The sequence below is a fragment of the Nicotiana sylvestris genome, chromosome 3 (genome assembly GCF_000393655.2).
Source record: "Nicotiana sylvestris chromosome 3, ASM39365v2, whole genome shotgun sequence".
In the NCBI taxonomy this organism is placed as follows: domain Eukaryota; kingdom Viridiplantae; phylum Streptophyta; class Magnoliopsida; order Solanales; family Solanaceae; genus Nicotiana; species Nicotiana sylvestris.
The window spans coordinates 98,085,740-98,102,585 of record NC_091059.1 but is presented as its reverse complement, the minus strand read 5'-3'; the positions used below and the strand labels follow the sequence as shown (position 1 = coordinate 98,102,585).

General features: G+C 37.7%; 1 long non-coding RNA gene across 2 annotated transcripts; it reads right to left on the bottom strand.

Moving 5' to 3' along the window:
• Nucleotides 1-1,942: 1,942 nt before the first annotated feature.
• On the bottom strand, nucleotides 1,943-16,626 carry LOC138888742 (uncharacterized). Of its 2 annotated transcripts, none has more exons than XR_011406112.1 (2): nucleotides 16,275-16,626; nucleotides 1,943-2,785 (listed from the first exon to the last, which is right to left on the bottom strand). It is a non-coding gene; the product is annotated as an uncharacterized lncRNA (long non-coding RNA). The 2 variants fall into 2 exon arrangements; XR_011406113.1 differs by lacking the exon at nucleotides 1,943-2,785 and adding an exon at nucleotides 7,267-7,536.
• Nucleotides 16,627-16,846: the final 220 nt, after the last annotated feature.

The following is a 16,846-nucleotide window of genomic DNA, read 5'->3' as shown; positions in this document are numbered from 1 at the left end:
AACAATTGGTTTCAAACTAGCTTCACCTTCTTTACAGCTTGTTGTACCAGATCTGGCCCCAATGACTCTACTTCATCCATTTCGAACTAGCCAATAGGATATCTACACTTTCACCCATATAGGGCATCATATGGTGTCATTTTTTTACTAGCATGGTAGTTGTTGTTGTAAGAAAATTTGATGAGTGGTAGATGACCCTCCCAATCTCCTTTGAAGTCCAAAACACATGCTTGTAATATGTCTTCAAGCATTTGAATAGTGCGCTCGGCTTAGCCATCAGTTTGTGGATGAAAATCTATGTTACGGTTGATCTTTGTTCCCAATCCTTTTGAAATGATATCCAAAAGGTAGTTGTAAACTAGTCCCCTTTGTCTGATATAATGGAAATCAGAACCCCATGGAGTCGAACTATCTCCTTAATGTATATCTTAGCATAATTTTTAGCTGAGAAGGTAGTCTTAAGTGGTAGGAAGTGAACGACTTGGTGAGTCGTTCCACGATAACCCGTATAGAGTCAAACTTTCGGCGTGATCATGGTAACCCGGTAACAAAATTCATGTTGATCACTTCATATTTCCATGTCGGAATTTCCATATTCTGCAGCAACCCTCCCAGTTTTTGATGCTCAACCTTGACTTGCTAACAATTTGGACACCAAACGACGTATTTGGCGATGTCCCTCTTCATGCCATTCCACCAGTATATCTATCAAAGATCGTGGTAAATTTAAGTTGACCCCAGATGAACAGAATATCAGGACCAATGAATCTCTGCCATAATCTGCTCTCGGAGTTTCCCGACATCGGGCACATACAATCGGTCCTTGTATCTAAGGACACTATCCTCAGATAGTTCGAACACTTGCTTCTTTTGACATGGAACACTTTCCCTTATTTTCACCAAGGCTGGATCTTCAAATTGTCGTGCTTTCACTGCGGCTACTAGCGAGGATTTAGAAGAATTTCAAATTGTGACTGTTACGCTGCGGTATCAAGTAATCGCATGCTTAGGTTTTCCAGCCGCTACAAATCTTTAGTCATCTCCATCTTCTGCTTTTCCACATGTCATAGACTGCCCATGGACTTAAAACTCAGTGCATCAGCTACAACATTTGCTTTCCTGGGATAGTATAAAATGTCAACATCATAGTCCTTTAATAGTTCAATCCATCTATGCTACCTCAGATTTAATTCTTTTTTCTTGAATATGTACTGCAAGCTCTTATGATCAGTGAATATGTCAACATTAACTATATACAAGTAGTGATGCCATATCTCCAAGGCAAGTGTAATAGCTACTAGCTCCAAGTCGTGAGTTGGGTAATTCTACTCGTTCTTCTGATCCACGCCCAGTCTGCACTCAACAATCAGTGGAAACAGTCATTGGAAGAATAGTACCCAACAAGAGTCGGGGTCTATTTCCTCATGTATTAACTAAATTAGCACTTCCACAAAAGGTTTTGATTTCTGCTTCTATTTTTATTATAAGCTAAGGAAGAGAAACTAGAAACGAATGATTGTTTTTGGTATTTTCCCAAATAGTTAAAAAGCCTAGATATGTGACCATAACCTTGGCTTTCTCCTAATGGGTTAAATACGTTAATACATGTTTTGTTGATTTGGTTGTATTATAGCTCTCAACTCTACATTATTCACTTAAAAATTCTCGGTCACAGAGTGATTTTGCCAATTTGGCTTTCTCAAGTCCAAATGGGTATCAAACAAAATAGTTGGTATGAGATCAAGTCAGGTTCTTACTATCTCTAGTTTGAACCCTTTAATTAGGATAATCAAACTCTCAAGTAGCCCAATTCCTTCTTAGCCAAGTTATTCTAGATAGGTCCTTCTTTCTCAAGTAGAGACTAAGTCAAAAAGGATGAATCAATATTTGTAATCATTAATTCTAAAATTGAAGTACGAACTAAGCTAAATAATCAACACCGAATCATAAACAAGCATTAGATTAAATACCCATAAGGTTTACACACTAGGGTTGGGTCACAACCCTAGTAAGAATCTACCTACTCATAGTGGAAATTGAGAAAAATAAAGAAGAAATGCTAATTAAACTCATAATAAAATATTAAAATGATTAAATATAATGTTTAAATACTAAAATAATCACAAACTTCCTAAAAGTTCTCTTAAAGAAGACCGACAACTCCTATCCCGAAGATAGAAAGTGCCCGATCCTCTTCTCTTGTGTCGAAGTGTAGAGTAGTGTATTGTGGTGAGGTTTTGCCTCACAGAAAGAGTGGGAGAAAAAAATGGCAAAATGTAACGGCTACATCAACTCAAACTTCGACACTTTACCTAAAAATGTGAAATTCGTCTATTTATAGTGGCCCAAAATTCGCGGACAACTCCTCGGAAGGATCTGCGGCCGCACAATTCCATGTGCGGTATGCAGATCTCTTTATTGGAAGAAGTTCGGATTTTTCAGCCACACATTTTTGGATTGTGATTATGAAGCATCTTCTGCGGCCTCACAGTTCTTGTGCGGTCCGCACTTCAGCAAGGCTTCAGGTTTTGGTCTTTTGCACACTCTTTGAACTTTGAATCATTTGTCAGTGCAAACCTTGTCCTGCGGCGTGGTCCGCACATTGGCCATAATTCTGTTGGGTGCTTTTACTTGTTCTCCGGCCACAGATGGAAAGTGAATTCTGCGGTTCGTACTTTCTTCTGCGGATCGCACTTCTTTGATTCTGCACCATTTATTTCTTTGTGATTTAGAATGCTCCTTTTTTAGTAGAATTTCATCATGGGAGACCAAACTTCCAACATTCCTGCAATTTGCACACTTTTATTAGATTCTGGAACATAAATCAATACTTTCGGAGTAAAACAAAAGCAAAAAGGTGCTAATAAGTAGTCAAAATCCCCACTTATCAACTTTCTTAGTTGCCTTGAAGCATAAGCGAAAACTTTTCCGTATTGCATTAGAACACTACCCAATCCCACTCTATAGGCATCAAATATACCACGTACCCCTCGGGTCCTTTAGGGAGCATTAGGACTGGTGTCGAGGTCAACCGGTTCTTCAATTGTTGGAAGCTTTTCTCACAAATATCGGTCCATTGGAATTTTGTTGTCTTGTGCGTCAACTTCATTAACGTAGTAGCCATAGATGAGAAATTTTCCATAAGACTTCGATAGTAACCGGCCGATCCCAAGAATCTACATACTTTGGTAGGAGTTGTGGGCCTTGACCAACTCTTAACTACTTCAATCTTTTGGCTATCAACCTTGATAACTTCATTGGATACTATGTTCTTAAGAAAGGTCACCGAGCTCAGATAGAACACGCACTTGGTAAATTTAGCGTACAACTTGTGATACCCGAGCGTGCGTAAAATCATTTGCAAATGTTCTGTGTGTTCTGCCTCAGATCGAGAATACACTAGGATATCATCTATGAACACGATCACAAAAATATCTAAATACATCCTGGATACTCGATTCATTAGATCCATGAAGGTCGTTGGTGCATTGGTTAGGCCAAAAGACATAACAAGAAACTTGTAATGGCCATATCGGGTCCAAAAGGCAGTCTTTGGAACATCTTCTTCCTTGAGCATTAACTGATAGTACCCAGATCTGAGATCAATCTTTGAGAATTACTTAACCTCGCAATTGATCAAACATATCATCGATTCTTGGAAGTGGATACTTTTTCTTGATGGTTACCTTATTTAGTTGTCAATAGTCAATACATATCCTTAACAAATCATCTTTCTTTCGAACAAATACTGTTGCAGAAAGGCTTCAGAAAACTCCTTCCATCCCATCGGTGGGGCAAGAGGTCCCTTAGAATGCTCCCACATCTCATACCAAGCTACCTCAATATCCCCCAATCTATATGAATCAAGTTCCACGGACTTTATATCAGTGGCATGCATAACTCGTAAGGTCCGCTGCATTTGGTTTAGAAAGCTCTGGGGATTTTTGTTGGGTTTCATGTAAATAGCAGGGGGTCCAAATTTATAAAATTCTAACACCGTTTTAACTTCCCGGCAAGGGCGCTAAAAATTGATCCACATCCAATTGGCACTCAACAATGAGTGGAAACGGTCGTTGGAAGAATAATACCCAACAAGAATTGGGATTGATTTCCTCAGGGAGTTACTAGGGGTGTTAGGAGTATACACTTGAAGAAAGAGAATGGATTAACTAAATTTTTACTTCCACAAAAGGTTTTGATTTCTACTTCTACTATTACTCTAACAATTGTATGCTAAGGAAAAGAAACTAGAAACATACGATTCTTTTTGGAGTTTTTCTAAATAGTTAAAAAGCCTTGAGATGTGACCATAATCTAGGTGTTCGCCTAAAGGGTTAAATACATTAATACTATTTTTTTTTGATTGGGGTGTATTATAGCTCTCAACTCTACATTACCCACTTAATACCTCTTGGTCAAAGAGTGATTTTGCCCAATTTGGCTTTCTCAAGTCCAAATGGGTATCAAACAAAATTGTTGCTATGAGCTCAAGTCGGGTTCTTAGTATCTCTAGTTTGAACCTTTTAATTAGGCTAATCAAACTCTCAGTTAGCCCAATTCCTTGTTAGCCAGGTTATCCTAGACTGCGTCCCTCTTTCTCAAGTAGAGACTAAGTCAAAAAGGCATGAATCAATATATTCAACCATTAATTCTGAAATTGAAGCATGAATTAAGGTATATAATCAACACCCAATCAAAAATAAGCATTAAATTAAATACCCATAAGGTTTACACACTAGGGTGGAGTCGCAACCCTAATAAGAATCTAGCTACTCATAGTGGGAATTAAAGAAAATAAAGAAGAAATGCTAATTAACTCATAATTAAAGATTAAAATAATAAAATATAATGTTTAAATACTAAAATAATCACAAACTTCCTAAAAAGGCAAAATGTAATGGCTACAGCAACTCAAACTTTGAAACTGTACCAAAAATGTAAAACTCGTCTTTTTATAGTGGCCAAAAATTTGCTGACAAAAATGCCACTCGGGAGGATCTGCGGCCGCACAATTCCATGTGCGGTATGCAGATCTCTTTAGTTGGAAGAAGTTCGGATTTTGCAGCCGCACATTTCTGGATTGCGATTGTGAAGCATCTTCTGCGGCTACACAGTTCTTGTGCGGTCCGCACTTCAACAAGGCTTCAGGTTTTGGTCTTTTGCACACTCTCTGAACTTTGAATCATTTGTCAGTGTAAACGTTGTTCTGCAGTGGCACAATTCATGAGTGATCCGCATATTGGCCATATTTCTACTGGGTGCTTTTACTTCCTCTGCGGGTGCAGATGGAAAGTGAATTTTGTAGTCCGTACTTTCTTCTGCGGATCGCACTTCTTTGATTCTGCGCCCTTTATTTCCTTGTGATTTAGAATACTCCTTTTTGAGTAGGATTTAATCATGGGAGACCAAACTTCCAATATTTCTACAATTTGTACACTTTTATTAGTTTTGGGAACATAAATCAATACTTTCGGACTAAAACAAAAGTAAAAAGGTGCTAATAATTAGTCAAAATTCCCACTTATCATCTTCCTTAGTTGCCTTGAAGCATAAGTGAAAACTTTTCCGTATTGCATTCGAACACTACCCAATCCCACTCTATAGGCATCACAATATACCACGTACCTCTCGGGTCCTTCAGTGAGCATTAGGACTGGTGTCGAGGTCAACCGATTCTTTAATTGTTGGAAGCTCTTATCGCAAACATTGACCCATTGGAATTTTGTTGTATTGTGCGTCAACTTCATGAGCGGATTAGCTATAGATGAGAAATTTTTCACAAACCTTCGATAGTAAACCCAAGAGGCTACGTACTTTAGTAGAAGTTATGGGACTTGGCCAACTCTTAACTGCTTCAATCTTTTGGATATCAACCTTGATAACTTCGTTGGATAATATGTGCCTAAGAAAGGTCACCGAGCTCAGCCAGAACACGCACTTGGTAAACATAGCGTACAATTTGTGATCCTAAAGTGTGCGTAAAATCATTTGCAAATGTTCTGTATGCTCTGCCTCGGATCGAGAATACACTAGGATATCATCTATGAACACGATCACAAAAATATCTAGATACAACCTGGATACTCGATTCATTCGATCCATGAAGGTCGTTGGTGCATTGGTTAGGCCAAAGGACATAACAAGAAACTCGTAATGGCCATATCGGGTCCGAAAGGCTGTCTTTCGAACATCTTCTTCCTTGAGCATTAACTGATAGTACCCAGATCTGAGATCAATCTTCGAGAATTACTTAACCTCGCAATTGATCAAACATATCATCTCTTGGAAGTGGATACTTATTCTTGATGGTTACTTTATTCAGTTGTCAATAATCAATACATATCCTTAATGAATCATCTTTCTTTCGAACAAATACTGCTGCAGAAAGGCTTTAGAAAACTCCTTCCATCCCATCGGTGGGGCAAGAGGTCCCTTAGAATGCTCCCACATCTCATACCAAGATACTGCAACATCCTCTAATCTATATGAATCATGTTCCACGATCTTTGTATTAGTGGCATGCATAACTCGTAAGGTCTGCTGCATTTGGTTTAGAAAGTTCTGGGGATCTTCGTTGGGTTTCCTATAAACACCAGGGGTCCAAATTTATAAATTTTGGACTCTCGTGTTGACCATTTTATTTGAGGTGGCAGGGGCCTAACGCTGGGCCTGAGAGGCCATTAATTGAGTCAATAACTTTATAGTATTTCTCATGACTAAATCCTGCTCGAGAACAACTAGGGGAGGAATAGGGGTTCATTACTTCTCTAGGTGGATCCGGGGGTGGTGGTGCTTTCCCAAAAACATGAGTTCCAACCTCATCGTGGGGTCCATGTTGACCCATAGGGGCAGGTGGCACCTGACTGGTCCCTTCTCCTTCTTCTTCATTTAGTCCTTGAACAACTGTTTGATGTCTCGTAGTAGACATTACTATAAACATAAACAAGATAAGGATTAGAATCGAATTCTTATGAGTCAGGTATATCGCACGATCTAGATTACAAAGAAGGGTAGTCGCTCTAAATATCTTGTAGCCTCATGTTTATAAGTATAGTACACCACATACACATAAACAAGACTCTACTGGATATGGCTTGCAGACTTTCTAGAACACGACCTACTCTAATACCAAGTTTGTCACACCCCAATCTTGGGAGGTGCGATCGGCACACAACGCCCGGAGGCTTGTGCGAAACAACATGTGCTCTTTCATCTTCTTATTCATAAATTCGGGTCATTGAGGCCTCTAAGTGAGAGTCACCAAAATTTAAAATGAGTACAACTGATTAAAAAAGAAAATGTTAGCACTTTATACATAATTACAATTGTACTCTAGCCTGCAAGCCTCTAAGAGTACAAAAAAGCATATATACACACAACTTTGTCGGGATAGGGCCCCACCATACCCAAAACATTTACAACATCTTCCCCCGTACCTATTAACTTCTGAACAACCACTCCAAATGAGATGAGAGCAACAACCAACAACTGAATTGTACACCTAATGGGGAGGGACATCACCGGGTCTATTTGTACCTGTGGGCATGAACACAATGCCCAAAAAGGAAGGGGTGTCAGTACAGATAATGTACTGAGTATGTATGACTAAGAAACACAAGTAAATCAGAGTCATAGCATAAGAGATATGAGTACGTGATTCTAAACTTAATATCGAAGACAAACCACCGAGGGTGTTAAAAGAAATTGGGAAATTATGGACCAAGAATCATCAATGCATGCAACTTTTGTAAAACCCATCCTCCTACTAGGACATGTATTATTTGATTTTATATATATATATATATATATATATATATATATATACATATATATATACATACCTTCAGCCACTCTTTGGGGAAAATTTTATCACTCCATACCCGGCCTCAGGAGATCTTGATTGTACCTGGTCTTAACATAACTCGGCATAGCTGGCCTCAAGAGGACTCGGTAGCCTCATATCATACATCATCGTACTCGGCCACACCAAGGGCTCAGTTATGTCATCATGTCATGCCCCATCATACCCAACTGATCAGTGGTTGCAAAATAGGTTTCATAGCAAGCCGACTATAGCGCGGCTCAGTGGAGTAAATAAATACATATATATAAGTGCAATGCAGTAACAGTTTCAGGAGATAACAAGTTTAGACTTCAGAATGAAGCATACCCTCTGACCATAAGATATTAACCAGAAACAATATGGATTTTGAAAGACATGCTACCAGCAAGAACGCACATGAACAGGATAACATCACGCATAGGAATAGGATAATATCACTTAGGGGACTTAGAACTACCAATCCTTACAGTATAGAAATCATTTAGAAATAAGGAGAGACTTACACTAACTCATGCCAAGAAAGAAGATTGCACTACATATCTTTGTTGTGGAGCTAACTTCACTTCTATGGTGGTTAACTTTGCCTTTAGTGAATCTTCATAACCAATGCCACCAGACAATGGGTGTTACAACAATGATTCCAAGTTCCTTCAAGTTAAATCTTGTTAAATCTAGATTCACCTTCGACTTTTCCTTAATTTGCTAGAAAATTCTAAAGGGGCGTTGAGAGTACTTTAGAAGAATTGTTCTGCTGATACTTCTAAAAATGAAAGAGAAAGAGCCTTACTACCCTTTTATATTGTTACCAAGCATAGTAATTTCTGCCATTTCCACATGCAAGATGGGTCGCCCTGCCCTAGTTGCAGCGTTCGGTAAGACATTTGGCACAGAACCAATGAAACGTGTGACTTCCTTCTAGCTTCGATCATGTCACCAGCTGATCGTCTATTCTAGAATCTGCACTATTTAAGTGTGGGGGGTAATAATTTCACGTTCTCATTTTGGATTTTATCACTCTTGATTTTTCTCTTTTTGTTTTTGTCTCTCTTTGTTTTTCTCTTTTGTTTTTTTCCCTCAGTTTATTTATGGATTTAAGGGAATCCGTTGAGTATTGCCTAAATATCATGAGCCCTCATGAATCAGACCATTACGTAGTTCAGGGAAATAAGTGTAAAAGTAAAGTAAATCGTTTTGAGGTTTTCATTACAAAGACCCGAAATGACATTTAAACTGACTATGAAAAAAGATACATACTTGAAGTAGGAATAACAACAGACTCAAAATGGACAGCAAATAATAGACTCGAAGTAATAAAATAAACTATAGACTCGATAATCTGAAATGACTGATACAATAGAAAAAATAAATCTAATTGGACTATTCTTGCCCGAGCCTTTGTCAATTATTTTTTGGAATTTGTTAGATCGGCTGCATGATTAAACATCTTTTTCCTCAAGTTGACAATGATCCTTTGGTCTCTTTCACTCCTCACGGGCGTCTCTGATGCTATTTTCATTTCATGGAGCTAGATTAGGAGGGCCTCATTTTCTCGAGCTAACCTTTTCTTTTCTCCCTCATCCTCGGTAGCTTGCAAACCACTTTTAAATTTAAGGGCTATCACTTGATCTTTTAATTTGCTGATAGTGGCCCAATATTCTTCCTCTTTGGCTGCCCAGACCTACTGTTCTTTTTCCTCATCCGTGAACTGTTGGACATGTGGTATTTGGTTGGGTCTTTTCGGCTCTTGATTTACCCACACTCTTTTATCATACCATGTCGTGTAGCTAGACTCTACTTCCCCTGACGACATATCTCGTACCTGAGTGTGTGGCTCCAAAAACCTAGATCTATGTCAAATATGGCGAACCATTTCTTCAGGGAAAGCAACCCCTGGGCGCAACTCAACAACCTGTGTACTCAGATCTTCATTATAAGGGACAGTCTGATACCTTCCCAATTGGCGTAGAACTCGATGTGGGGCATAAGGATGAACACTTCGAAGACCCATTAATAACAGAAAGCAGACATCGGCACACATGTAAATAATCTCATCGACCAAGAGACAACTGAATGTTCACTCGATTTGATTTGTATTTAACAAGCAAAGACGTGTGAACCAAGCCTCAGTACCTTCCAAAACTTATAACCACCTATCCTGGTCCAATATTTCTCAATGCAACTGAGTCTGGTTAGCCCATGGATCATGTATCTAGGGCGATGGCAAAGATGCTCTACCAGCCATATCTGCAACAATAGATTACAACCTTAAAAAATCTCGCGCCAGCTCTACAAGATGTCGAGGCTCAATAAATATATGTGAGGATCATCAGCTCGAGAGCACGGTTGGCCTTGTTGGTCAGAAAGCCACCAATCCTGCGAGGCCCAAATCTATATGTGTGTCCTCCCTTGGGAATAACAGAATGCCCGAAAATGCAACAATAAAATCCAAGCCTCTGCGTGACTCCCACTTGTTCTTCTTAACATGGTGGCACAAACCGATGTCTTAAGCCCCAAATTACTTAGAATCCCCATACCGACAATACATAAAAGGAAGGTACAAAAACCTTCGGCCAAATTTTCATTCTTAACTTGCTGACTAATGCTTAAAAGCTTCAAGAATTTATGAGGTGTAACAGCTCTCGGGGCTAGTGGATACGTGTGCCTAAGACCTTTATCAGATCCTGCATAACTCGCTATGTCCTCCAGTGTCGGGGTGAATTCAAAGTTTGAAAAGTGGAAAACATTGTGTGCTAAGTCCCAGAACGGCATTACTGCCTTAATCAGATCAACCTTGGGTGTAGTCTTTAGCAAACCGATAAGACCACCCAGTACCTTAGTCACGGAACGCTGGTTGACCTCCCCTAAGTCATTTTACCACATATGGAACCTCATCTAAGACTCTAAAAGGTAAATTCTAAACAGTGCCCAATCTGCATGCAAATTAGGGCAAAAGGTCAGAAACCAGCACTATTTTCGAAAACACAAGGGTGGCTAAATTTAAAAATTTTATTTTAATAAAATCAGTGAAAAAAGGGGTTGTTTTTGAAAATATGGCCCGTCAACTCTTCAGGAATGTTTTTAGGGTTCTTTTTGCGAAATGGTGTTGACTTTGGGGAAAAGACTAACTCGGGTTGACTTGTGGCTATTCTTACAAAAATAACCTTCTGCATCCCGGAAGAATGCATTAAGGCTTTCTCGACAAGAACGGCTTAGGGTGAAGACCATATTTTAAAAAAAATTATCAGATTCTTCTTTTTGGGGTTATTTTATTAAAAGTGGGCCCGAACCCACAAAGGTTGCCTACGTACTTCACAACCAGTGAGCACCAGACTTGTGTAGTTTGGGAAGGTTTGTCAAATAGGGGGAAATGACATGCTTGCAAATTTGGCATATATTGTAACACCCTTTCAGAATTCGACAGAGTTTCGGATATTTTTTTCAAATACGGGTTTTGTTAAAGAACTGGATAAATTTTCTCTCTCCTAAATCTTTATTTCTATTCCCTATTCTAAAAGTCGGTAAAAATTCAAACCAGATAAAATAAATATACAAGTAGCACGTAAGAATGCATAGGGTTGGTCTTTTATTTTTGTGTACACCTGTCCTAGACGAACTCAACCCCTGTGTTCAGTCTCATAAATCAAATGCACTTGATGCAAACAAGCGTACCTACTAGGATCTGACATGAGGCTTTGTTCTTCTAGGTTTAAACCTAAAGAGGTGTGAAGTTCTAGACCAGACTTACCTGAGCAGACAACTCGAGTCGATGGAGGGGGCAGCGTACCAGGATACAGAAGCTTCACCAGTTTTGCAACAAACTCGATCCTCGTTCTAAAATTAGGGGTGTGACACTCTAATAGAAAAAAGTCACGCGTACGTGTGCTCCCAGAAGATGTAAAAGACTCAGAAAGAAGAATGATTGCGTAACAATTTGTATACAATTCACGCAATATTAAAGCGATAAAGAACAATATTTAGCACATTAGGCTCAAATATATAATTTCAGACAATAAACAAGAAAGCAAAGTATAACAATTATCTAAGCTTAAATTCTGAACCTTGCACCAGATGTTCTAGGCTCGTTTCCCCAACAGAGTCGCCAGAGATGTCACACCTTTTTTCGAGAAAATGAGTTTTTCCAATTAAAGTGACATTATTAAAAAGGGATTATTTATTAATTTTTATAGAGTCGCCACTTGGAATAACTTATTACGGTGTTCCAAGTCACCCATTTGTTTAAATCCTAATTCAAGGAAAATTTGACTCTGTTAAAGTTTGTGAAACATATAAAAGACCGGGTAAGGAAATCTGTTAACCTGAGAGAAAGTGTGAGGTATTCCCGAATTATGTGATTTTAGCATAGTCGCTTCATATTTATACTCGGCTTAATTGTCTAATTATTACATATTTTAAAAACCTATGTGTGTTGTTACCTTTTACCACTTTTATTTGCATATTTTAATAATTTTTATGTATTTATGGAATTATTTTAGAATAAGTTACGATGTCGCACACTTTTCGTTTTATACATATTGCAAATCGAACCACGTGAAATGCAGTCGCAATTTATGCCATATTTAATTTATTATTACTTTGAAGTTTGGGTCAAGTCAGAAGAGCGTGTATTTGAATTTGAAATTAGGTGTCATAGTTATGCCACGGGAATCATATCCATATCGATGACGAATTATTAGTTAAAACGCGCCTAAAGCAACTACGCATGTTTAAGATTCCTAAACTTGTTTGAGATTGATATGAGGCTTGATTATGGAAAACCTTGTGAGCTTGGAAAGAATAACTATTAGCAAATATGCTATTTTTAGGCGATACATTGTTATTAGTTCGCGTTGAAATTTTTATGAACTTGATTAATTAAGAGGAAACAGATGTAATAGATTAGGCGCGAGGAAAAGTATTGTAATTATAATGATTCAACTGTGCCTTTACAAATTAGGCCCAACTTTGAGGGAAAGTACAGGGTTAGCCACTAATAATATATGTATTTACTTTTAAGACACCATTTAAAATGTCTTTAGTCTTTAGCCACTGCTTTAATAAACTTTAACTGCCCAGACGAAAATACCCTTCTACTCATGTCCTTAACTTTTGTACTTAACTTCAAGACTTCAGGACTCAGGACTATATGTCCTTAACTTTTGAACTTGGAACTCTAAGTTCAGGACTTTAGGACCACATGTCCTTAACTTTTGAACTTGTAACTCTAAGTTCAGGACTTCAGGGCTACATGTCCTTAACTTTTGAACTTGGAACTCAAACTTCAGGACCAAGTGTCCTTAACTTTTAAACTTGTAAGTCAAAGTTAAGGACCTATTATCTTTAACTTTTGAACTTGTAACTGTAAGTTAAGGACTGCTTGTCCTTAACTTTTGAACGTGTAACTGTAAGTTAAGAACTGTTTGTCCTTAACTTTTGAACTTGGAAATCAAAGTTAAGGACCTATTGTCCTTAACTTTTGAACTTGTAACTGTAAGTTAAGGACTGCCTGTCCTTAACTTTAGAACTTGTAACTGTAAGTTAAGGACTGTCTGTCCTTAACTTTTGAACTAGTGTCCTTAACTATTGGACTTAACTTTTGAACTTGAACTAGTGTCATTATTTGCCTAATTGCTTTTGATATCATTGATACTAATGAATGTTGCATGAAAATCTCGTCTAAAGTTTCTTGTCCTCTCTCTCTCCCTCTTTATTTTTTACTGCTTATTTTACTTGGTTCCATGGATTTTGAATTACATAGGCACTGGAGTTGGAAAATCAGAAAATGTGGAAGATAACGATGATGAAGAGCTTCAAGTAGCATTAGAGAAATGGAAGTCTAAGACATATGCTTTGACCGTCCCTCTAAGAGTTGTTTCTCTTAGTAACTCATTTCCTCTAGTGTAGCTCAAGGTCTACTAACTCTGCTCCATATCTCACTTTCTTACTTTCAGGATACGATCAATTCAGACCTTGTATGGTGTAAAAGTTGTCTTAATAAGTTGCAAGTAGATATTTGTATACGTAGGATCAGAGAGATAAAGATAGAAGAAAGGGTAACACAATCTTTTCATATTAATTATAATAGACTAGTAGCTACTATTGCTAAGCATTAAAAATATTGGATAAAAAGTAAATACCAGCTTAAACAGTGGCTACCCCTCGCCATTTCTACCAACTTTGAGCGTATAGTAGATCGTTTGGGCTAGATTGGCCCAATCAAGTTTCCTAAGGTAGGACTTTATAGGCTCAACATTAATTATTAAAGGCTTCTTAAATGGGCCAATGCATTTTTGGCTGGCCTATAGCTCATTTTTGAGTCCATGTGAACTCTTCTGTTATATACAGGTTTTGTCAAACTTGTTATTGGGTTAAGTATTCTGAAGGGGAAATGCACGGTTAGCCACTAATAACACATGTATTTGCTTTTAAGTCACTGTTTAAAATGTCTTTAGTCTTTAACCACTGCTTTAATAAACTTTACCTGCCCGGACGAAAACACCCTTTTGCTCATAAAGTTCAGGACCAAGTGTCCTTAAATTTTGAACTTGCAACTCTAAGTTCAGAACTTCAGGACTACATGTCCTTAGCTTTTGAACTTGAAACTCGAATTTCAGGACCACCTATCCTTAAGTTTTGTGCTTGTAACTCTAAGTTAAGGACTATTTGTCCTTAACTTTTGAACTTGTAAGTCTAAGTTCAGGACCTATTGTCCTTAACCTTTGAGTTTATTAGTCTAAATTCAGGACTACTTGTCCTTAACTTTTGAACTTGTAACTGTAAGTTCAGGACCAAGTGTCCTTAATTTTTGAGCTTATTAGTCTAAGTTCAGGATCTATTGTCCTTAACTTTTGAGCTTGTTAGACTAAGTTCAGGACCTATTGTCCTTATCTTTTGGGCTTCTTAGCCTAAGTTCAGGACCTATTGTCCTTAACTTTTGAGCTTTTTAGCCTTAGTTCAGGATCTATTGTCCTTAACTTTTGAACTTGTTAGTCTAAGTTCAGGACTTCAGGACCTATTGTCCTTAACTTTTGAACTTGTAACTGTAAGTTCAGGACCTATTGTCCTTAACTTTTGAGCTTGTTAGTCTAAGTTCAGGACTAAGTGTCCTTAACTTTTGAACTTGTAGTTCTAAGTTTAGGACAAGTGTCCTTAACTTTTGAAATTGGAACTCGAAGAAAGCTTTATGAAATCAGAACCACCCCCCTCCATTAACTCTTAGTATCTTTTTCTTTCTATGAGTTTCTTATAACTCTCTTGTCTTAATTTTGTTTGCCTATGAAACCACACAATAACACACACAGACACACCCGCACTCTATGTAATTATCTTGTGTTTTCCCTCTCTTTTTGGGGCTAAAGAAGCAGTGAGTGATCTCCCTAGTTTTATGCTTGCTGAAATCAGGCTTTTTACAGGAAATCCTTGATGGAATACATAGTTGCAAAATATACAGGAAGAAGACGATAAAGAAAAAGAAAGAAAATGGAGGTTGGGAATGGAGGAAGAATATGCAGAGAGAATAGCCCAGAAAGAGAATCTGAAAATGGCGTATCTATCCAACTTGTGATACCATTGTATTTCCGTTTGGGAAGGAAAGGGTGACAACGTCCTTTCATATTAATTTTAATAAACTAGTGGCTACTTTTGCTCAGCATTAAAAATACTGGATAAAAAGTAAATACCACTTTAAATAGTGGCTACCCCATACAATTTTGACTATTCCGAAAGGTGCAAAGGACCACCAGCCCACACTCATACATGGCTACAATTGAATATAGCTATACAAATCTACAGGTAATTAATGAATGAAAATCAAATTACAGTAACAGTATCACTGCTGTTTAACATGTCCAGTAACATATATCCAAACTTAACAATTGAGATTACAAAAATTGATTGTTCAATTAAGTCTACACAATTCTAATCACAAACGAATATAAGAGCTTAATACTCTTTATTTATAACATCTGACTAATTATTCTAACAATCACAACTGTAATTTCATTGAAACTACGCAAGCACTCTTATTTTTCCAATCTCGCCCATCCCTGTTTGTTAATTTAACAAGTACTGGCTTGCAGAATTTCACAATTGCCTAATTTGAACTTGAAACTATTCAGTTGATAAATTTGACCAACTGGTGATCAAATTTATAGCTGATTAGTTCTAGTTCTGGTGATCGTAATTGAGTCGCTATTTTTGTCAATTAACACCAAAACAACATCCGAAGTAAGTAAAAAGTGATTTTAAGTTAAGAAAATTATTTCAAATACACAGGTAACAAACAGGTATTAGCAGAAATAGAACTATAGTCAAATCTGATAACAAAAAATAACTAAACAGGTTGGATCAAAGAAATCAAGCACAAATGCATCGCAAATAAACTCAGATTTCCATTCATGAACTTGATAAAGGATTACAAGTGAGTGTAACATACCTAAATGCAAGAAATCGATTTAAAAGGACCAAATAAAGGTTTGAAGAAGCTAAGAGATGATGTTCAGCTACTAAACGGCAGATTCAGCAACAGAAACAGCTAACGACTTCAATTTCCAGTCCCAAAAAAACTCGAGAAACCATAAAATATTGAAGTAAAGCACCAGAAATTAGAACAGATTTTGAAATCTTTTTTTTTCGTTCTTCAGATCTAGAATTCTAGATTTTCAGCTGCTTCTCTATATTTCTAAAGGCGTGTGTGAGTGTGTGAGTGTGTGAGTGAGAGTGAATGAATGAATGAGTAAGGTCCCTTTTATTAACAGAATTCAGCATCTTTCAGTTATTTCTTTTGTTTTACCCCCTCCTGCTTTCTGTTTTTTACTCCCCATATTCCTTACATCTGACCTCCCTTCCCTTTTTTATTTGCTAAACCATCCCTTTTCAAACTATTTTTTTTACTACCCTCTGTTCCCCCCCCCCCCCCATTTTTGCACTTTGCCAGCAACCAAAGCCTGGGCCTTGTGGTCAGCAGGCCCACGATCCATAACCTCCTCTCTCAGCTCTAAATTCAAC